Source organism: Ursus americanus, chromosome 10 (assembly GCF_024610735.1).
Source record: "Ursus americanus isolate L20-20 chromosome 10, mUrsAme1.1.p, whole genome shotgun sequence".
In the NCBI taxonomy this organism is placed as follows: Eukaryota; Metazoa; Chordata; class Mammalia; order Carnivora; family Ursidae; genus Ursus; species Ursus americanus.
The window spans coordinates 71,498,902-71,522,337 of record NC_142136.1 but is presented as its reverse complement, the minus strand read 5'-3'; the positions used below and the strand labels follow the sequence as shown (position 1 = coordinate 71,522,337).

The following is a 23,436-nucleotide window of genomic DNA, read 5'->3' as shown; positions in this document are numbered from 1 at the left end:
AAACCTGGTTTCCAAACAAAAGCAATTCTACCCTTGATTTTGTTGTTGATATCTGAGAATACGTCTTGGTCTTTATGACTGTAGTCATGTAAGGAAGTTGTCTATTGCCAGAATTAACACACTAATATAAACTTGCAAACCTTGATAACTTTGTGGTTTATTTGATCAAATACTTACCGGGTCCTCTATTTGGGGAGTGAATCCTTCTGAAGTCTGACTTCCTTGTGTTCTTTGCAAGTACTTTCCCTTTTAAAATCTTCTGTCTCTGAGCCCTCCTTTGTCTTGCTAAGCCAGATGCTTCATTTGGTTATTGGTCATCTTTCTTGCTTGGTACTTCAAGCTTTCAATGTGATGACGTTTTCTTTGTTCACAGCTCACCCACACACCTCATGTTTTGACTGGGAGTATTTTCATTGGCATTTTACACAGATTCATCCTGGATACTGTCCACGAATGAGCTCTTGGTTTCCTCCTAAAGCAGCAGTTCATGGATATGTCCTCTCAGAAACATGTAAGAGGAAACAAAGCCACACTTATAATGCTCTTTGGTTTGTTCTGTCTCGACATAAGCAAAACCTCACAGTAAGAATTAAGTCAGTCATTAAATTAATGACTTACTTTAGCAATTTTTTTTTAAATCCAAAGGCTTCCTTATCAATAGAAAAAAAAAACTCAGTATTCTCAACCTTATAAACATCTGTAATAATAAAAGATCTTGGGTCTATATGAGTCAGCAGTTTTCTCCCATTTGCTTTTTATTTTGGACAGAGTTTACATGTCTTCTTAGGGTGACTGTGGCCAAACTGCAATATCTGTGGCTCCCCTGGGACAGATCTTCACGTTCTCACCCTTGCCTGGGGGTCCTAGGACACGAGGTTGATGCAAAGGCCCTGAGGTAAACACATTTTTTAAAGCGTAGAGATGGAAACCATCAGGGGCATCACAAAATGAATTGGCTTTTAGGTCAAACCTGGAACATGTCCACAACCTGCAAGCTTAGGTTCATGTGAAGAATGGTACTGGGTTCAGTCAACACAACTTCATATCCTCCTCTGAGGCTCACAACTCGGAATCCAAGCTCTGAAGACATAGGGAATGTTCCTTGACAATGTGCAGACTCCAAGCAAACACCTGTACCCCATTTCTACTCCCCCCTCCCCCGCCAACTTCCATCTTCCAATAGTCGTAGCCAGAAGTGAAACGGGGAAGCCAGGACACAAGCAGCAGAGAGGAATGTCTCAGTATTCTCTGTCAGACTCCCTCAGACATACCCACATTTGACACCCCACATGTCTCAGAGAATGTGAGACAGTTATTGGTGGTTAGTGGATCCAAATTCATATAGACCCATAGAATCTGAGCATATAGAATCAAATGCTTACCACAGGCATGAGGACCCTGGTCTCAGTCACCAGCCTCCCAAGGGCCATGCTGCTCTGGATCTTCTGTATCTGAAAAATGTCAAGATACAGAGGACAAATGAATAGCCCATCCTGGTTCTTTCTCACCAAATGCTATAGGCAGGTGAAGCATAAGTTGTTTGAAAGATGTCAAGCAGAGGTTTTCAAAATAGTTCAGATAAGCGGAAGAGATAGATTCTTTTCTGAGTTTTCTGTTATGGTCACATGAAGTTTGCAATCCTAACACCCATGTTCAGTGCTGTATTCTGGAGTCCAACTCTCTGAAAAGGCTCACCAAATGTCCTGTTGCCAGGTTTTCCTGAATTAATTTATTCTGGGAGAACTGAAAGCACTTTGAGTGTGAAAAGCCTTTTGTCAGTCTGTATCACCAAGGAATCAAGTCACCTTAGACAGAAGCTGTATGCATACATTATAGGATAGGGTTCCTCAAAGTAGACCCCACGAAAGGTGCAGGTCAATGCTTTCCAGGCTTCAGCCACAGATCTTCTCAGGCATCCAAATCTGAAGACCCTCAGAGAAGCCTGAAGGGATCTGGACTGGATGCTACCCTTTTCTTAGAATCAGTAATATCACAGCCATATCACCCACTCTCTCCATTGGACAGACATCTGTGAAAATAGCAGAGTAGAGAACTCCAAAGTTTCATCCCTCTACAAAAGCAATGGACAGTGGCAAAAATAGTCACAGTGAACTTCTTCAGAACTCCAGAATCTAATTTAAAAAACAACAACAACAACAAAACCTCTCAGCAACCAGGGGAAAGTTTAATGAAGGAAATAAGCTGAATTTCAGTAAGAGAGCTCTCTGGCATTTTAGCTTACCTCGATACATCCCCCACTCCCCAACTCAGTTGCAGACTTGAAGACAGAAGCCCGTTTTCCTGGTGCAAATTACTGGTACCAGAGGAACCAACACCGATCTTACTCTCAAATAATTGTGGATCTACATTCTGACCCGAAGTAGCTCCCTGAGTTCTCTGGTAGCTCCCTGAAGGCTCTGCTCAAGGACTTGCCTTTGTCTCACATGCCTCAGTTCCGAGGTGGCTTCCTGGATGACATTTGCCAAAAACATTTATTTTAAGATTATATTTATTTGACAGAGACAGAGCACAAGCAGAAGGAGCAGGAAAAGCAGGCTCCCCACCGAGCAGGGAGCCTGATCTGGGGCTCGATCCCAGGAAAGGCAGATGCTTAACGACTGAACCACCAAGGTGCCCCAGCCAAAAACATTTAAAGGCAAATGTGTAAGCTGCTGCCACCTATAGCAAAGGATAACATTAGGGCAAGCAATAGAAAAGCCAAAATACTGGGAAGAAAGAGGATGGAGAAGGGCATATTCTGGGGATTAAGGGCTTTTAAATGTTCCCATTTAATCCAGAGAATCTAGAAGGCCACATATATGCCTGGGCTGGATATGTGCTCAGAAAAGACCTGAGAGGATTTAAAGCCCTCACCACTGGCTGATCTTCAAGCTCCATGCAAGCAGGAAGTAAATGGCCTGGCCAAATATCAAAGCAGCGGCACAACATAGAGCCCATCTGAAAAGACTAAAAAGGGTTTTTAGTGTTGTTGTTGTTTGGCTCCAGGCATTAAAAGAAATCTTTGCCTAACCGCTAGCTGACTAGTAAGCTAATGGAATAGAAACTTAAGTGGCCACACATGACAAAAAGTATACTTTAAAAATTCATTCAGAAAAGTCATTTAAAAAACAAGCAACAACAACCACAACAAACAGTAACAACATATCATGGAGAGAGAGGGGAAAAGTGATTTCCAAAGTTGCCACATTATAAAATTAAAAATATCAAGTTTTCAGTGAATGATTATAAAATTACATGTGAAAGAATAAAAGAAAGAACCATTTGTAGGAAGAAAGAAATTAACAGTTCTTGAGGAAGCCCAGACATTGGACTTAACATACAAAATTTTAAGTCAACTGTATTAAATATGTTCAAATGGCTAAAGAAACCATTGGGGGGGGGGGAGGAACTAGGAGGATGATGTCTTACCAAATGGAAAATATTAATAAAGATATAAAAATTACAAAAAAAGAATCAAATAAAAATTCTGGAGTTGAAGAGTGCAATCACTGAAATGAAAAACTGACTAGAGTTTCAAGAGCAGATCTGAGTAGACAGAAGAAAGACCCAGTGAATATGAGATTATCCAGCCTGAGGAGCAGAAGGAAAAAAGAATGAAAAAAATGGACAGAGTCCAAGAGACCTGTGAAATACCATCAAACACACCAATATACACAGAATAGATGTCCTCAGAAGGTAAGAAGAAAGAGAAAGGATCAGAAAGAACAATTGAAGAAATAATGGCCAAGACTCCCAAATTTGATGTGAAACATGAAGCTCTCACCCAAGAAGCTCAATGAACTCCAAGTAATATAAAATCTAAGAGATACACACTAAGACATATAACCAAGTTGTCAAAATCCCAGGACAAAGAGAGAATCTTGAAAGCAGCAAGAGAGAGACAACTCCTCAGATACAAGGGATTATCAATAAAATTAACAGCTGATTTCTCATGAGAAACTATGGCGGCCAGAGGCAGGGGATGACAAACTTAAATTACTGAAAGAGAAAAACTGTCAGACAAGAGTTCTATATTTGACAAAACCATTCTTCAACAATGAAATAGAAATTAAGACATTCCCAGATCAACAAAAACTGAGGAAATTTGTCAGTAGTAGATCAGCCCTACGAGAAATGCTAAAGTGAGTCCTTTAGGCTAAAATAAAAGGACAATACACAGTAACCTGCAGCCTTATAAAGATGTAAAGACCACCAGTAAAGGTAACTACATACATATATACAAAAACCACCATCATTATATTTTTGGTTTGTAACTTCTTGGTTTTTCTTTTTCACATATGATTTAAGACACATGCATAAACAATAATTGTATATCTATGTTAACCAGCACACAATGTAGAAAAATACCATTTGTGACAATATCGATATAAAAGGGGGACATAACATATATGGAGTTACATAGAGCAAAGCTTTTTTTTTTTAAGATTTATTTACTTATTGTAGAGAGAGAGAGAGAGAGCATGAGTGGGAGGGACAGAGGGTAAGGGAGAGAGACTCTCAAGCAGACTCCATGTGGAGCCCAACATGAGGCTTGGACTCATGACACCGAGATCACAACCTGAGCCAAAACCAAGAGTCTGACACTCAACCGACTGCATCACACAGGCACCCCAGGACCAAGGTTATTGAAACTAACTTAGCATATATTCAAACCAGATTGTTATAAATAACAATGTTAATTGTTAACAATTAAGCCCCAGGGTAATCACTAAGAAAATAACTAAAATGTTATTTAGGTGAAGAAATGAGAAGAGAAACAAAACAATGCAATAGGAAAGAGTTAAACACAAAAGAAGGCATGAATGAGGCATTGAGGAGCAAAAATGGTATAAAACATATAGAAAGCAAATAGCAAAATAGGCAGAGTAAGTACTTTCTTATCAATAATCACATTAAATGAAATGTATTAAACTCTCCAATGAGAAGATAGACATTGACATAATTAAATTAATTAAATTTTAAAATGATCCAAATATATAGTCTCTACAAGAGATTCATTTTGGATCCAAAGACTCAAGTAGGTTGAAAATGAAAAGATGGAAAAAGATTCTATGTAAATCGTAATCAAAAGAAGGTTGGGTAGCTATATTAATATCAGATAAAGTAGACCTTAAGGAAAAAAATTATTACAAGAGAAAAACAAAGACATTATATATTGATATAAGCATCAATCCATCCAAGAAGATATAACGATTATATCTAATAAAAGATTCCCACATAAAAAAGCTCCAAAATATAAAGGACATCCAGATAGGAAACCTAATAAAGTAGCTCCAAAGCATATGAAGCACCCAATAAAAATGCCTAATAAGAGAGCCACAAGATATATGAAACAAAAACAGACAAAATTAAATGGAGAAATAGACAGTGCTATAATAACAGTTGGAGATGTCAATATACCATTTTCAATAATGGATAGAACAACTAGACAAAAGATCATCAAGGAAATAGAAGACTTGAACAATGCTACAAGCCAGTCAGAACTAACTGACATACACAAAACACTCCATTCAAAAACAGTAGAATACACATTCTTCTCAAGTGTATATGAAACATTCTCCAGAGTAGACTATATGTTAAGCAACAAAAGGAGACTTAGTAAATTTTAAAAAATTAAAATCAAAAAAAGTATCTAATCTGATCATAATAAAATAAAACTTCAAATCAATAACAGAAGAGAATCTGGAAATTTTTAAATTACATGAAAACTAAACACATTCTTAAACAACAATTAGGTCAACAAACAAATCACAAGACAAATTAGAAATTACTTTGAGACAAATGAAAATGACAACACAACATATCCCAAATTTATGGAATGCAGTTAACCAGAACCCAGAGGGAAACATATAGCTGTGAATGCCTATGTTAAAAAAGAAAAAAAATCTCAAATCAATAAACTAACTGTACACCTTAAGAAACTAGATAAATAAAAGCAAAGTAAATCCAAAGCTAGAAGGAGAAAGGAAATAATAATGATTAGAGTGGAGATAAACCAAATAGAGAATAGAAAAATAACAGGAAGAATCAAGGAAACCAAAAGCTAGTTCTTTGAAAACAGTTCAACAAAATTGACAAATTTTCAAACCAGAAGACCAAGAAAAAAAGAGAGCAGGCTCAGATTACTAAAATCAGAAATGAAAGTGGGGACATAACTACTAACACTGCAGAAATAAAAAGTATTATAACATACGATGAATAGCCACTCTGGGAAACAGTATGGAGGTTCCTCAAAAATTTAAAAATAGAGCTACCCTACAACTCAGCAATTGCACTGCTCGGTATTTATCCAAAGGATACCAACATAGTGATTCAAAGGGACACGTCCACCCCAATGTTTGTAGCAGCAATGTCCACAATAGTCAAACTATGGGAAGAACCCTGATGTCCATTGACAAATGGATAGATAAAGAAGATGTGGTATAGATATACAAGGGAATATTACTCAACAAACAGAATGAAATCTTGCCATTTGCAACAACGTGGAACTAGAGGAACTAGAGGCCATTTTGCTAAATGAAATAACTCAGTCAGAGAAAGACAAATACCATAGATTTCACTCATATGTGGAACTTAAGAAACAAAACAAATGAACATAGGGGAAGGGAAGGAAAAATAAAATAAGATGAAAATTGAGAGGGAGGCAAACCATAAGAGATGCTGAACTCTAGGAAGCAAACTGAGGGTTGCTGGTGGGGAGGTAGATGGGGGAAAGGGATGATTGCATGATGGGCGTTAAGGAGGGCACTTGATGTAATGAGCACTAGGTGTTGTATACAACTGATGAATCACTAAATTCTACTTCTGAAACTAATAAAAAAAAATACTATGAACAATCAGACTCCAGCAGAGCAGAGAACCTAGATAAAACTACCAAAACTGACTCAAGAAGAAATAGAAAATCTTAACAAATCTATAACAAGTGAAGAGATTTGATCAGTATTTAAGAAATTTCCCAAAAAGAAAAGGCCAGAAACAGATGGCTTGTTTCACTGGTGAAGTCTACCAAATATTTAAAGAAAAATTAACAACAATCCTTCTCAAAATATTCCAAAAAATAGTACAGAAGGGAACACTTGCTAATCCTTTTTATCAGGCAGCATTACCCTAATACTAAAGCCACATGGGGCTATCATAAGAAAAAGAAATTACAGACCAGTACCCCTTATGAATATAGATACAAAAATCCTCAACAAACTACTAACAAACAGAATCCAAACAGAGTCCTGGATTTCATTCATCCCAGGATTGCAAGAGTGGTTCAACGTTTGAAAATCAATTAATAAAATACAGCACATAAATAGAATGGGGGGACTTCATGATTATCTCAATTGATAAAGAAAAAGGGCTCAACACTATTCAACATACTTTCATGATAAAAGCACTCACTCATAAAGGCAGGAACAGAAGACAACTTCCTCAACACGATAAAGGGCATTTTTGAAAACCCTCAGCTAACATTATACACAATGGTGAAGTCTGAAAAGAATCCCCCTATGATCAGGAGCAAGGCAAAATTGCCCACTTTCCCCATCTTCTACTCAACATTGCACTAGTCCTAGCCAGATAAATGGGTCAAGAAAAAGAAATAAAGGCATCCAAATAGGAAAGGAGCAAGTAAAACTACTCATAGATGACATGCTCTTTTATATAGTATCTCATAAAGAATCCACACACAAAAAAGTTTAGAGCTGATGATTGACTTCAGCAAAGTTACAGAATTCCATATCAACATAAAAAATTAGATGTATTTCTCTATGTACCAGCAATGAACAAGCCTAAAAACAAAGTAAGGAAACAATTTCATTTATAAAACCATCAAAAAGAATAAAATACTTAGCAATAAATTTAATCAAGGAGGTTCAAGACTTGCATGCTACAAAACATTCTTGAAAGAAATAAAAGCAGACCTAAATAAATGGAAAGCCTTCTTGTGTTCGTTTGGAAGATTTGATATTATTAATAATGGTAATAATTCCCAGAGGGATCTACAAATTCAGTGTAATCCTTATCACAATTCCAACTGCCTTTTTCTCCAGAAATAGAAGTTGATCCTAAAATCTTTGGGAAATTTCAAGGGACTCTACATAACCAAAACAATCATGAAAAATAAGGTCAAAGTTGAAAGACGCAGATTTTCCTATTTCAAAACTTACTGCAAAGCCACAGTGATCAAAACGGTGTGGTACCAGTGTAGATCACTGGGATAGAGCTGAGCATCCAAAAATAAGCCCATACATCTTTGTCAACTGACTTTTGTTGGGAATGCCAAGATCACATAGTAGGAAAAAAATCTCTTTTCAATAAATGGTGCTTGGACAATAAGATAGCTAAATGTAAAAAAATGAAATTGGACTCTTACCTTACACCACATGTAAAAATTATCACAAAATGTACTGAAATCCTCAATGTAAGAGCCAAAACTATACAACTCTTAGAAAACATAAAGGCAAATCTTTGTGACCTTGGATTTGGCAATGGTTTCTTAGATACAAAATAAAAAGCACAAGGAACAACAGAAAAAATAGACAAATTGGACTGCATCAAAATGAAAACTTTTGTGCATCTAAAAATACTATCAAGAAAGTGAAAAGACAGGTGGCGTTTGGTGACATTGAACATGCCGGCGCTGTCACTACCCACAAGGCACTGGCAGGTCGGTAGAGTAGGCGGCCATGGGGAGCCTGTATGACCTGCACAGGGCGGTAGGAAGTTATTTTAGGTTATATGAAAGAGATGTCTCCTCATCTCTAAGACTTACCAGAAATCCTGATTTGAAGACAATAAGTGGATTTTGCACCAAACCACAAGTCAGTCTAAAAGCTCCATCCTACACTTCCAGCTGCAGAGCGCCAGGAAGCAAACTTATGTTTTGGGAGAGGAAGATCCTGATAGGTCAGGTGGCTTCAAAAAGGAAGATGAAATCCCAGAGACTGTCTCTTTTGAGATGCTTGATGCTGCCAAGAACAAGATGTGGGGGAAGATCAGCTTTGTCATGATTGCCCTGACAGCGGCAGGATGCATCTCAATGATTGTTGAGGGCAAGAAGGCTGTCAAAAGAAATGAGTCTTGGGGCGCCTGGGTAGCGCACTGGTTAAGCGTCTGCCTTCGGGTCAGGGCGTGATCCCAGCGTTCTGGGGTCGAGCCCCACATCAGGCTCCTCCACTAAGAGCCTGCTTCTTCCTCTCCCACTCCCCCTGCTTGTGTTCCCTCTCTCGCTGGCTGTCTCTCTCTCTGTCAAATAAATAAATAAAATCTTAAAAAAAAAAAGAAAGAAAGAAAGAAAGAAATGAGTCTTTAACAAGCCTGACCTTAGAAAAGAAAGCTCTCCTGAGAGAAGCAGCAGCTATGGCGGCCAAAACAGAGTAGCAGAGGTATCCATGTTGGCTGCATTTTGGAAAATGCAGGAATAATGTTGCAGCAGTTAGTTGGTATTAAAAAGAATATGGAATGAGGATCCATTTCAGGAAAGTATGGTTTGCACAAACTTATAATTTCCCCATTTCTACTGTAGTGGTACATATATATTTCCTTAAAGAAAAAAAAAAAGAAAGAAAGTGAAAGGACAACCCATGGATGGAATGGGAGAAAATACTTGCAAATCATATATACCCAGAGTATATGGACACTTACCACACAACAAAAAGACTGACAACCCAAATTAAAAACACTCAAAGGACTTGAATAGATATTTCTCCAACTAAGGTGTTTCAATGGCCAATAAACACATGGGAAGAGCCTCCACATCATCAGTCATTAGGGAAATGCAAACCAAAACGACAATGAGATACCATTCATTCCTTTAGCATGGATAGAACAACAAAAAATGGCAAATAATTGCTGGCAAGGATATAAAAGTACATTGCTGGCAAGAGCGTAAAATGATGCAGCCACTGTGGAAAAGTTTGGTGGTTCCCCAAAAAGTTAAACAAAGAATTAATAAACGTCCCAGCAATTCCACTCCTATGTGGAATTCCAAAAGAACTGAAAACAGGAACTTGAACAGATCCTTGTATGTCAATGTGTATTGCTGCAGTAGTCACAAGAGCCAAAAGGTGGGAGCAACCCAAATGTCCGTCTGCTAATGAATGGACAAACAAAAATGGTATATTCATACAATGCAGTATTATTCGGCCATAAAAAGAACTGAAATTCTTACATAGGTGGCAGCATGCACAGACCTTGAAAACATCATGCTAAGTGAAATAAGCCAGACACAAAAGGTCAAATATTGTATGATCCTATTTGTACCAGGTACCTGGAGTAGCCAAATCACAGAGACAGAGAGCAGAATGGTGGCTGCCAGAGCCTGGGGGGAGGGAGGAAATGGGGAATCATTGTTCAGTGGGGACAGTTTCAGCTCTGCAGGGTGGCAACGTTCTGGAGTTGGACAGTGGTGATGGTTGCACAACAACGAAAATGCACTTAATGCCACCGTGCTCCTATACATGGTTAAATGGTAAATTTCATATTGTGTATATTTCACAATAAAAAAATACCTTAGAATCTTCTTCAAAAATATTTCAAAAATGGCAATGTTGTTAGACTGAATATATAACTTTAGAGAGTAACACCTTTTAAGAGTACAGTATTTATTTAAATGTACGATTTGGCTGCGTTTAGTGCATTCACGGTGTTGTACGACCATCACCACTGTCTACTTCCAGAGCACTGCATCACCCCAGAAGGAAACCCTGTACTCGTTAAGTGGCCCCTGAAAACCCCTTTATGCTTTCTGTCTCTATGGATTTCGCTATTGTAGACATTTCATATGAATGGAATTGTACAATGTAGGGCCTTTTGTGTCTGTCTCCTTTGCTTAGCATAAAGTTGCTGAAGTTCATTCATGATGGAGCACGGAGCAGCACTTCATTTCTTTCTACTTTCTCCTTTTTTCTTTTTGTGCTTTAGGAGGGTTTTTACCTTTTGTATTTACCTTATTGTCAGACACATTATTTTGATATGTAAAATGGTTTCCATAGTCTAGGCTAGCTCCACCTACTGACTAATCTTTCCCTCACCAGCTGCTTACTTCTTTTTCGAGATCCACTTTGGAATCTTTTTTCTTTTGTTAGTGAAAAACTTTTCAAACATACAGAAAGACTAGAACAATGAACACCTATATTCATTGCCTAGTTTTAATATTAACATCTTGCCATTTGTTTCATCTGGGTTTTACTGAAGTATTTGAAAGAAAATGAGGCGTAACATTGGTCAGCTTCGGGGGATGTCCCAGTGTGTCTTAGCCGAAGTTTCTCATGTCTCCTTACGCTCTCAGGGAAATCCGACCTTCTTTTCCCCCTTTCCCTCACACAAAATGTCCAACACGAGTCCCTCATTCATCATTCACTCCTAGTCTCTCAGGCTTATGACTCCCAGTAATGCCAGAGTAGATTCATATGTGCTTGTTTACTAGGATTGTCTCCTTCTTCTGAGAACAGTTCCCTTTCTTTCCGCCCAGATTGTTCTCTCAGGAGCTACAGTCATGATACAACTTCACACACACGTGTCTCCTCCTCCTGTCACAGTTGATGGGTCTAGAAGTCTTGTGGCCTAAGGAGCACTTTCCCACTGCTCTTGGATTTAGGACCTGGATTGTTGACATGGTTTCTCTGCAGGGGGCCAACTTGGTCCGCTGAGAAGCTCAGGAGCTCTCAGCGGTCATGTTTCCATTACGTGTTGGAAGACGGTTTGCCACGAGAGAGAACAAGGAGGCTGATGCTCAGAACAAATGGAGCAAACATCCTCCATGGTTATGAAATTGACTTTTTTGTCTAAGCTCATTTAAATTGGGATTTTGGCGCTTGCAGCCAGAAGAGCATATATGTAAGTGTGATGTGGCCTAGGGGATCTCAACAGGGAGAATCGGGCAAAACCTTCAGGCTACCCCCAGGTAAAAGTTGTAAAGACCACTGTAAACAACCCACCTGACCCCAAATTCAAGACTTGAAGAGAAGCTGTCATTCTGTGGGTATTTTCAAGGTCTCTCTACCAATATAAATACACCAACCTATACGACTGCTTAAAAAAAGGAAAGAAAAGAAGTCATGGAGTTTACTGACCTATGTAGAATTTAGGATTTCAGATGGTTACTTTTGTATATTACACATTCATTCAAAAATCAAACTATTTTATTTTGTATCTACTTTTTGTAGAAAGTGCCTACGGATTGGGGAGCCTGGGTGGCGCAGTCGGCTGAGAGTCCGACGCTTGATTTTGGCTCAAGTCATGATCTCAGGGTGAGATCGGGCCCCACATCGAGCCCCACATCGAGTCCCACATCAAGTGCTGCGTGGAGCCCCACATGGGACTCTGTGTTCAGCAGGGAGTCTGCTTGAGATCCTTTCTCTCTCTCCCTCTTCCCCACCATGCTCTCTCGCTCCAAAATAAATAAATAAATCTTAAAAAAAAAAGGGGGGGGCCTAAGGAAGTATGGTGTGCTTGATGTTGAGCAGGAATATATATTTCCTTTAATTTGTGGTTCTGTATTTCATTCTAAACATGATAAAATCCACATCCACAGACACACAAGAAATAGGAACATGTACACATTTCACAGATTGTTAAACATACCAACACACAATAAAAAACAATTAGCAAGCTGGAAAAATATTACTAAGCCGAAAAATTCAACATTTGTTATTTATATAGCAAATTCTTCTTAAATATCTACCTAGCCATAGAAATGTGTTGGTCCTTTTCCTAGATCATATATTACTGAGTGAAAATAATTTATTCACAGTTTTGTAGCCTCCGATAAAATGTATACTTCTCAAGGGTATGGATATAATCATATAAATCAGGTAATAATCCAAAATGTGTTCGAGTACATGTGTCCCAATAATGTTCTCTCACCTACTCCTATAGCTTGATGCCACCCCCTCTGGCCAAGTCTTCCCAGATCTCCCGGATAAGGAAGGATCATGCGCTACTGTTGTTCTCATAGTCTCAGCTGGTCATTCATGGCACATATAAAGATTATCGTTAAATCATCTCCTAATTACTAGTTTATTATCTGTTTCCATGGAGAATATGTAATTTCCCTAAAGACACAGACTTTGTTCCCCTTTCAGGAATGGGGTTTCCAGTATCAAGCAGGCACGTAATGAAATGCTTGGTAAAAGACTAATGAATAAATATGTCACACCACAGAGAATCTTATAAAGAAGGGAGTCCACAATTTTTGTAAGTTGTCTTACTTCTGGCTTGTATAGAGAGTGAGAATGGAGAAGGGGGTGCATACTACTGAGGAAGGCATGAGTGAATGTAAGGTTCTGGCATTTGAGGGCCTCTTTCTCTCCCAGCTTCTAGTCAAATGTCAATTAGAGCAAGGTTTACTTTTTATTACATACAATCATAGTAATTTCTCATTTTGATATCCTGTGTTTCAAAATCTTTTTAACGATGCATTGTGACAGATGTTAACCAGACTTTTTGTGGTGATCATTTCACAACATATACAAATACTGAATCATTATGTTGTACACCTGAAACTCACATATTACAAGTCAATTATGCCTTAATATTTTTTAAAAGAATTTAAGCTATAAGTCTCCCTATAAGCACTGCTTTCACTGTATCTCATGTTTTGTTATATTTAATTTTCATTCATTTCAAAGTATTTTCTTATTTCTATTATGATTTCTTCTTTGACCAATTAATAACTTATAGTGTGTCATTTAATTTCCACATGATTATGATTTCCAGAATTTTCCTTGTGTTCCCCTGTGGACTGAGAACATACTTTGTACGAGTTCAATTATTTTAAATTTTGTGATACTTGTTTTGTGTCCTACTGTATGGTCTATCCTGGATAATGGTCCATGTGTGCTTGAGAAGAGGTCTATTTTGCTATTATTGTTCAAATGTTCTATAGATGTCAGTTAGGTCTAGTTGATTGATAGTATTAAGTGTTCTAAATGCTTGCTAATTTGTCTGGTTGTTCTACCCATTATTGAGATGGGGTAATGAAGTCTCCAACTATTATTTTTTGAATTGTCTGTTTCTCCTTTCGATTACCTTCAGTCCAATCAAACACCCCCAACCCAAGGTTGCTTAAACATGTCTGACATGCTGTCCACAAGATCTATGCACCTGCTCTTCTCTCTGCTTGACATGCTCTTCTCTCAGACACCTGCATGACTACCTTCCTCGTATTCTTCAGATCTTTGCTCAAATACCCTTCTCAGTCAGGTCTTCTCTAATTGCTCTATTTTAAATTTAACATCTCGTCATCTCCTCTTTCCTGCTTTATTTTTTTCTCCATAGCACTTGTCTCCATCTGTCATAATGTATATATTGTAACATGATACTGTACATAGTATACTCTTCATTATCTTTCTTCTATTAGAATGTAAACTTCAAGAGCACAGGGGGTTTTGTCTGTTTTATTCCCCTGTATCTCCAGCCCTAGATCAATGCTGCCACATAGTAGGTGCTCAACGAATGTATGCTCCATGAATGAATGGTCAAATGCCCTGAGCACGGCTTGAGGAAACCAGTCAGCTGGGCAGCAGACTAAGTTGGATTATTATTAATCTCTAGCGGATTCAAAATATCAAATCATTCCCGTACAAGACTCTGCAACTGTAGACGATCATTTTTTAAAAATTCCATTCATGTGATTAAAATGACCCATATTAACACTGATTCAGTTGGGTCAGCTTGTTGTTCCCTTCTATTTGCATCTTTTCCATCTGTTTCCAAATATTTTTTGAGCCTTTACTATAATACTGTGTGCTAAGCACTGAATACAAAGTGGTAAGCCTAGAGTGACAAAGTCCTTGCCTTTATGAAACTTACATGATAGTTTTCTGAAATTCACTGTGCAAAAGTCAGCACACCACTCTCCTCAGTTTCAGTACCTACCCCTAGATCAACTAAAATTAAGTAGAATTCTACCAAATGATTTAAATTGAACCTTATCAATTTCATGCACATAAATCAGCTTTCAAATACCACAGAAATGGAGCTTGAAGCGCTACAGATACCTGGAAACTAGTTCAAATAGGTGACAGTGGAATTGTGTCCATAACATTTGAAAGCTGAGTGCAAACTGGCAGCATTAAACTGATGTCTGCCAAAGGTTCTTCACGTAATTTTCTGTTTCAGCTACAAATCCCAGTGCTAAAACCGTTAAAAGCATTTGTATCAATTATTTTGCAGAAATACTTTGATGCCATTGTGGTTCATTATAATGGTTAAAGTTATTGTCAGTCCCCCCCCCAAAGCCTATTTCAATAATTCCTGGCATAAAGGAAACTGTAGCCAGAGTAATTTTTCTAATGGCTAAAAACGTTTTAGTCTTTTGTCAACAAGTACGGTAGTTAAAATATTTCAACCACAGACTCTTCTTATTCCGTCAGACAACAGCCAAGCACCTGAGTAATAGTTCAGAGGCTGAGACAGGACACTGAGACGGTCAGCAGAAAACTTTGAATCTATCATAGGACAGAAGCCTCATTGCTCACCTATTTCATTTGACAGCCAGAAAGACTGTTTTGAGAAAATTTTTGTGGGTTTCTTTTTAAAGTGTTTCCAAGATTAATCTTAACAAGCACAACCAAGTGCTAGTTCCCCACCTGACTTTCCCACAAAATTTGACCTGTTTGACTAATAAGCAGTTGCACTGGCAATCTGAGGACATGACGGAGGAACAGTGAAGCAGAATCCGTTTAATTACAGGATAAATTACAAATTGAAGACTGTCGGCTCAAGGCAAGTCAGCAAAATTGTACCAGGGCTTGTTCAGAATTCACAAAGCAAAATGGAAATAACTCCATGTGTCCAGGTTCCTGAATAACTCTGCAGAAGCAAGATTACTATGGGAACATGCATATTTTGACCTGGGACTCACCTTAATAGTATAATAGTCAAAGTTGGCTACGAATGGAGATGACTTCCAGAACTTACAGTGACATCCCTGGCTCTCCTCAGGAGGTCAAAGCCGACCCAGCAGTAACAGAAGTAGCGGACTAGGACAGGGTTCTTAAACATTTTTGGTCTCAGATCCCCTATACTTCTTAAAAATGAATGGGGGCCAATCAGAACTTTTTGTTTATGTGCATTTTTATCTATCGATATTTACCATATTAGAAATTAAAATGAATAATTTCTAGGAATATTCATTAATTTATTTAAAAAGAATAAAAACCTCATATAATATGACATCTTTTTATGACAGATAACCATATTTTCCAAAGCAAATTTTTTTTCCTTGCATTTCTCTTTTGCTGCACCATTTGGTGAGAAGTGTGGTACTGTGTTACATTTTGCGATACCCTTAAGGTCTAGCTCCCTGGAAAACAGCCGGACACTCCTGTCTGCTTCTGCATGGAATCTATTGTCATACGCTATTTGGTTAAAGTACATGAAGAAAATCCAGTCTCACACAGGTATGCTATAAAAGGGAGGAGTATTTTCATAACTGTTCCAGGTAATTGTGGCTAATCTTGTTTGATACTATACCAACACTCAACAAGTGGCAGATTTTTTAAGAGCAGTTGCAGTGTGAAATCTGAAATGCTATTGGTGACCTTTTCATACTGATACATTAAAATCTATTGGTGTGTCTTACACTTCAAATGATCTCTTCCCATTCCTTGCTTTGCAACATTATGGATTGGTCACCTGAAAATATGGCTCACTCGGGCAGATAATCCAAATGTTGACACATTTAATTACATAAAACAAACTATTTGTTCATATCCCCAATGATCTGATCAGAAAAGTATCTAAGTTGTAGGAAGCTGTCAGGCTCACAGTGGTGGATACAAGTTTTCTAAAATTATAATTTCTATTTGAAAGATCAAATTTTCGTTGACAACATTGCCAGTTGTTTCCCTCGAAGTAGCACTACTCTGGTTAAGTTCATTTATCGGAAAATATCAACCAAATACACAACTCTGACAAGCCATAGTTTATCTGTTGTTCTTGCAAGTAAAAATAGTGTTCAATGGGACAAAGTGGTGGTTAGTTTAGCTTTCAACTCTAACAGCAGAAAAGAGGTGTTTTTCCCCCAATTATTGTACTGGTTATATAGCACAAGTATCTTATGTGTGGTTCCCATTTTGTGACACACAATTTATTAAAAAGATGTGTACTCAGGGATGGAGAGCAAATAAAATTAATGATTTTTACTGCCGTAATCAAGCATATTATTAAGTGAACTGGCTTTTTTTTTTAACCCTAAGAGTTCATGGTGGTGAAAAGTACCATAATGACCAGTGCCACCGCCTTGATTCATGGTAAAACTCTAGGCTGTTTTTCCCATTATTGCTTTTGCATCATCAGAGAAATGCCAATGTGGTATAAAAGGAAAATGATGTCTCAACACTATTCTGAAAATAATTTTACCTCCCAACTGTCTTGCAAGGGTCTCAGAGACACCCAGGGGGTCCATAGACAAGATTCTGAGAACACCTGGACTATGAGATGAGAAGCTATAAAAGAGCCCAAGGGAGACGGGAAGCTTTGTACTTACCACGTGTCAGTGCTGTACAAAATGGAAAAGATGTTCTACATTCATTATCTCCTGTGCAATTATAAATACAAGCTCCTCCTGAACCAGTATCTGTGCCTCCACTTTAAGGACAAAGAAACAGGCTTTAGGAAGTGATAGAACATAGAACCTAGTCTCTCTGACTCCAGAACTCATGTCTCCCCCACCCAAGTAGAAAAAGGTATCTTCCTTTTAGCTTTGATTTAGGGACCCTCTTGCGAAGTGCCCACCCCTGCCATAAGCCATGCCCCCACACTATCTTCTGACCTGTTTCCATGTCTGGGCCAGCCTTTGACTCTGCCAGTAAAACTACTTCTCTTACTACCAGTTATCTAAGCCAGAGGTGACAAGAATATGGCCTAGGAGGTCTTTTTCTCCAGTGAGCCCCCATTGGACATTAATAATCTTTACGTTTCCATAAGCCTGGAATTGGCCTCAGAAACATCTCAAGTCAGGTCCAGGTAGCCATACTCAATTAATCAATCAATCAATCAGAGCTAACAACAGACATGAAATTTGTCAGCCCTGCATCTCTAAATCATTATGAAGCATGTGTGTGGGAACAGCATGAACCTCCTCCTTCGTTACAAATACAAAATGTAAGTTTGCCAGGAAGAGATGTGGACAGCTCCAAGTGATGGAATTACCTATAAAAACTAACAATCATTAAGAGTAAGGATTGTTGACCGCAACTGATGAGTCTCCCTGAATTTACTACAAGTTCAACAGTCCACTACCTACTACGAAACTCTACATCATACCTGTTTCCACTTTTCCAAATTGTGCTTTACTTCTAAACATAGTTGGGCTCCCATAAATCACTGCAATGCCTTCCCCAATTCTCACTGCAACACCTTTCCTGTCTGAACACTTCTGATATCTGACTAGGTTCTTCCTCATATTGTACTGGCCTTAACATCTAAGATAGTTGAAGATATTTTCGAAGCTGGAGGAAAAAGCAGCATTTGGGAACAGAAAAATCTGGATGCAGACAATGAGGACATTGTTTTGAGGGCTGAGATTCCATCTGAATGTCCACTCACATGATCACAAGCCTGTTTATGCTTCGCTATTTTCAGGTAGAAAATCAAATTGTGGAAGAGTGCAATGCAATCTTTGCCTCTTTGATTAAAAAACGGATTTTACCTTGTTCATTACCCTGCCCCTGGCTTCTTGGGATCTCGGATGAAAATTTTTATGGAAAAAGGATTATTTTATGTAATTATTCTTCGCGTTTTTCAATTATTCATAGTATTTCAGTCCCCATTACTTATCACTAAAATGACATTTCTCTGGAGACGAGGAGTCTCATTATATACTTTCTACACTAGAAATTCCTAATCAGTTCTCATTTGAAATTGTTCTCCTACCAGTCTACCAAGACAAAGGGCAAATCAAAAGGAGTTGATTGATACTCATATGGAGTTCCCCACTAGAGCCTCAAACATAGAGGATGGATCCATGTTTCCTCCTAGCTTGGAAAATGTGTCCTGCTGGAGTTAAACTGCCAATGTCCTCTGAAAACCAGAATAAAAAAACATGTACCTTATCAAAATCCCTTCACAGGGGAAAACATGAAAATAGAAATAGAGATGTGACTTTAGCTTAATAAGCAAAAGTTATGGATTTTGTTTAGTACTTTATTCAAGCCTGGTACAAAAGTACTAATATCCCTCATTTTAGTAAGTCACATTCCTATTCATTTGTTGACCTTATTTTCTAAAGCTATTGGACGACTTTCATTTCTCTGAGTTTTTAAGGTTGTTATTCATCTCTGTGCTTTTACAGAAGTTAAAATACCCTCTGCCTCAAATATTCTTGCCTAAAATACTCACTACTTGTTCTATGGTCAAAGTGTTACTCTCAAGTCCAACCTCTCTGTGAAGCTTCCTTTTCGTCCAGGGGTCGTGTCTCATCCACTACCTTCCTCTAATGTAGGTGCATGGCATCATCCATGGAATGCCCATACTGTTCATGTTCAATGTCCTCTATTTTACCACTTAGAATATTGGAATGCACTCACTTTTTTCTTCCACCAAACTCTTTGTAGAATCCTTGAGGGCGAGGGTCATGTTTTATTCATGTTTATAGTCTCATCACTCAGTGCAGTACCTGATATAATCTAGATGCTAATAAATATTGAATGAATTTTGAGTTTTCCTTCTTTCCACATTTAATTTACTTCACACTTTTTTAAAGTTTCAATGCTTTTCTTATTCTCTTTACACTAATCATCTCAAAGTAGAGACAAATTGACTATTGGTCAGGAAACCACTCTGGTTTTCAGATGTGTACGACAAAGCTAGTGACACAAATCTATTTTAAAGGCCTGTAAAAAGTAAAAATAAATGCCTTAGTCTCTTCAGAGGAAAATGCTAATAAAATGGGGGGTTCACTCTGAAAATTCATTTGGCAATTTTTTATGGAGTTAGACACACACTTACCTTGTGGTCAAGCAATGTTAAATCCGGGTAGTTTCCCAAAAGAAATTAAAACATATCCACAAAATATTTATGACGGTTTTATTCATAGCATCCAAAAATTGCAAACAATCCAATTTCCATCAGAAGAATGTATAAATAATCTGCAGTATATTCACATAGTGGAATACTACTTAGTATTAAAAAAGGAATTGGAATTGGTACATATGACATGCTGGAATCTTGAAAACAAGCAGCACAAAAAGAGCCAAACAAGAGCACACACTGTATGGTGCCATTTATATGAAATCTAAGAATGGGCAAAACTAATCCATAATTACAGAAATCATAATATTGCATGGTTCTGGTGAGGGAGAGGATTGGCTGGAAAGGAACCTCAGGGAATTTTCCACAGGGATGGCAATGCCCTATATCTTCACTGGAAATACTGGTTACAAGGTTATAAAAGTTAGTAAAAAATCATCTACTTGTACAGTTAGGATCGGTACATTTTAGTGCATACAATTAAAATCTATCTCAGTCTCTCTCTCATGTATTCACACATACATACACATATCTGTGTATATGTATGTATACACACATATACACAGATCATACTGGGATTCAATTATTTACTTATTATTCAATTAAGTCAAGAACAATGTACAAAGTCTAAAATGGTGGGTCACAGCAAGGACACACTTAATTTTGGATTTGCTGTACTATTATTTTTATTTTCTTAAATATGATTTTCTTAGGCTAAAAGTTATGATTTTGGTTACATTTAGCCCGGACCAACTGATGAGTGGGGTAAATAACAGAATATGCTAAAAAACAGAACAACTGACTTAGAATTAAAATTTTCCTATGATAAAGATTTTTTTTAAAGTTACCTAAAATAGAAGTAATTGCAAATACTTTGGTCACAGACATTTGTTTTTGCTTTATAACTTAAACATCATTCTAAATTTCTAACTATGTAGATATATAAAGCAATGTATATGTTAATGTTTAGGAAACAAAAAGATGAGAAAGAATGAGCCATCTGATATGCATAAAGGCCAGGAGGCTGGAGAGACCTGGCCTGGGTCAGGGACTACGAAGACAGTGGGAGCTACAGTGAACTGGGGCAGGAACCAAGTGAACCTGAGAAGCTAACCAAGAACTGGTTTACGCAGGGCCTTGTAAACCAAGGTCACGAGTTTAGATTTTATTGTAAGAGTTAACAGAAAGCCTTCAGAGGACTTTAAGCAAAGTCATCATACAATCAGGTTTACATTTCTGAAACATCATTCTGGCTACTATGTAGAAAATGGACAGAGCAAAAGCAAGAGAGAAAAAAGTGACCTTAATGGGTCCATTGCTAGTTTGGGAGAGAGACTGTAGTGGTGGTGGTAGAGATGGAAAGAGGTAGGCCATCTGCAGATGTATTTTGCATGTGGAACTGGGACAAAATTTGCTGATGGATTGGATATGGTGGGAGGAAAGGAAAACTTAAAAATGAAACCAAGGCTTCTGGTTTATGTTATTTACTGACATGGGAAATATTGGACTGAAAACCAGTTTGGGGGTGGAAATCATAAGTTTTATTGTGGACACATTAACTTTGAGATACCGAAGGGTATCCAAGAATAGAAGTTACCCTGAACAGTTTTGAGAAGAGTCCTGAATTTAAAAAATAAATCTGGTAGTAAGCAGAATAGAGATGAAATTTAAAATTCTAGGTATACACAGAATTCCCCAAGAAGAGAATGGAAAAAGAGAAGAGCAGGAGAACTAGTTTCAGATCCTGAGGTAGCCTATTTAGATGACAGGAAGCATAGAGAAAACCAGCAAAATAGGCTGTGGAGTGGTCAGAAAGGGTGTTTCAAGGAGGGAATGGCCAAAGCTTCCGAGAAGTGAAGAAAGACATGAACAGAGAATATCTTTTGGTGTGGGTAACATGGAAGCAGCTTTAGCGGCATAACTAGGGCAGAAATCAGATTAAACTGAAAACAGAATGGGAGATAAGAGATAATAACGTTCATGTATTAGCTTAACCCATATGACCTTGCTGAAATCGGACAGTTTTGATGTACAAAAACAACAATTTCAAATGATTCTTTTTTAAAAAGCTTAATGGAAGAAAATGTGGAGCAGTACAGAAGAAAAGATGAGGTCAAGTACAGCCAGGAAGGTGGAAGGAGAGGGTTGCGGGTTTTGGGTGGAAAGACCAAACCGGGTTTGTACATTGATAAAAATGAAGCAATTATCAGCTGAAAAAAGGTGAAGAAAAGGGATGGAAGATTTGGTTATCGAAGAAAAAATGTGAGGTAACCTTTACAGAGAGTAGGTACGAAAACTAACTCTGGAACTGCAGTGGGGATGTTAGGCACCACTTGAGAATTCTTGATCATGAATGTATGGCAGGGGCTAAAAGCTCCAAAGCCCGCAGGGGCAAGACAAGTAAACAACTGAAGCAGGATCAGTGGACATGAAACTCTAGAATATATATCCAATCTAGGGGCGCCTGGGCGGCACAGCGGTTAAGCGTCTGCCTTCGGCTCAGGGCGTGATCCCGGCGTTATGGGATCGAGCCCCACATCAGGCTCCTCCGCTATGAGCCTGCTTCTTCCTCTCCCACTTCCCCTGCTTGTGTTCCCTCTCTCACTGGCTGTCTCTATCTCTGTCAAATAAATAAATAAAATCTTTAAAAAAAAAAAGAATATATATCCAATCTAAATGGGGTGGACACTGGATTGCTACAACCAAAACTGTCGATCCTAATTTGCCACATCCTCTGATTTTTCAAGAGGAGCCAGAAATCTTGATTTTTACGTGACGTATCTTAATTTTAAAAACCCTCTATGTGTTGAAGAAAATGTGCATTAATCCAAGGTTGCACATTTGTTAGGACAGTGATATGAAGACTGACTTGAGTTAGTTGAGGTGGAGTGACCGTCATGACGAACTACTAAAAATTAAGCTGGATAAAGAAGAATATAGAAGCTAAAGGGAATTAATGCTTACAGTTAAGGTGGAGTCAATGTATTAAAGGAATAGAAGACTGGCTCCTGATTCCTCAAGTTCTTGAGCAAGTGAGCTCAAGGCTAAAGACTACAGTCACAGAACGTATAAAAATAAAAATTTTGGAGCCTGTGCAGTTTTTAGAAGTTACAAATTCCAGATTCATCAGGGCGGTAAGTCAAACGCAAAAAATCAATGGGATAACGTTATTTAAATTCAAACAGGTTAAGGTTTTTGTTGCTTAACTGACTTTTAGAAAATACATCATAAAAATAATACAATGAGAAAACCATCAGACAAATTCCAGTATTGGAACATTCTACGAAATACCTGACCAGTACTCCTCAAACTGTCAAGCTCATCAAAAACAAGGAAAGTCTGAGAAAGTGCCACAACGTTAAGGAGACACGATAATTACATGTAATGTGGTATCCTGGATGGAATCCTAACGGAAAAAGAATATTAGGTAAAATTAAGGAAGTCTGAAAA

General features: G+C 38.0%; 1 long non-coding RNA gene across 1 annotated transcript in view; it reads right to left on the bottom strand.

Moving 5' to 3' along the window:
• Nucleotides 1-23,436, bottom strand: part of LOC148109386 (uncharacterized) — a 28,594-nt gene that overhangs the window by 4,209 nt on the left and 949 nt on the right. Inside the window, exons 2-3 of the long non-coding RNA XR_015725985.1 lie at nucleotides 1,383-1,451; nucleotides 178-1,080 (exon numbers count right to left, since the gene is read on the bottom strand). This is a non-coding gene — a long non-coding RNA (uncharacterized LOC148109386). The remainder of the gene's footprint in view (nucleotides 1-177; nucleotides 1,081-1,382; nucleotides 1,452-23,436) is intronic.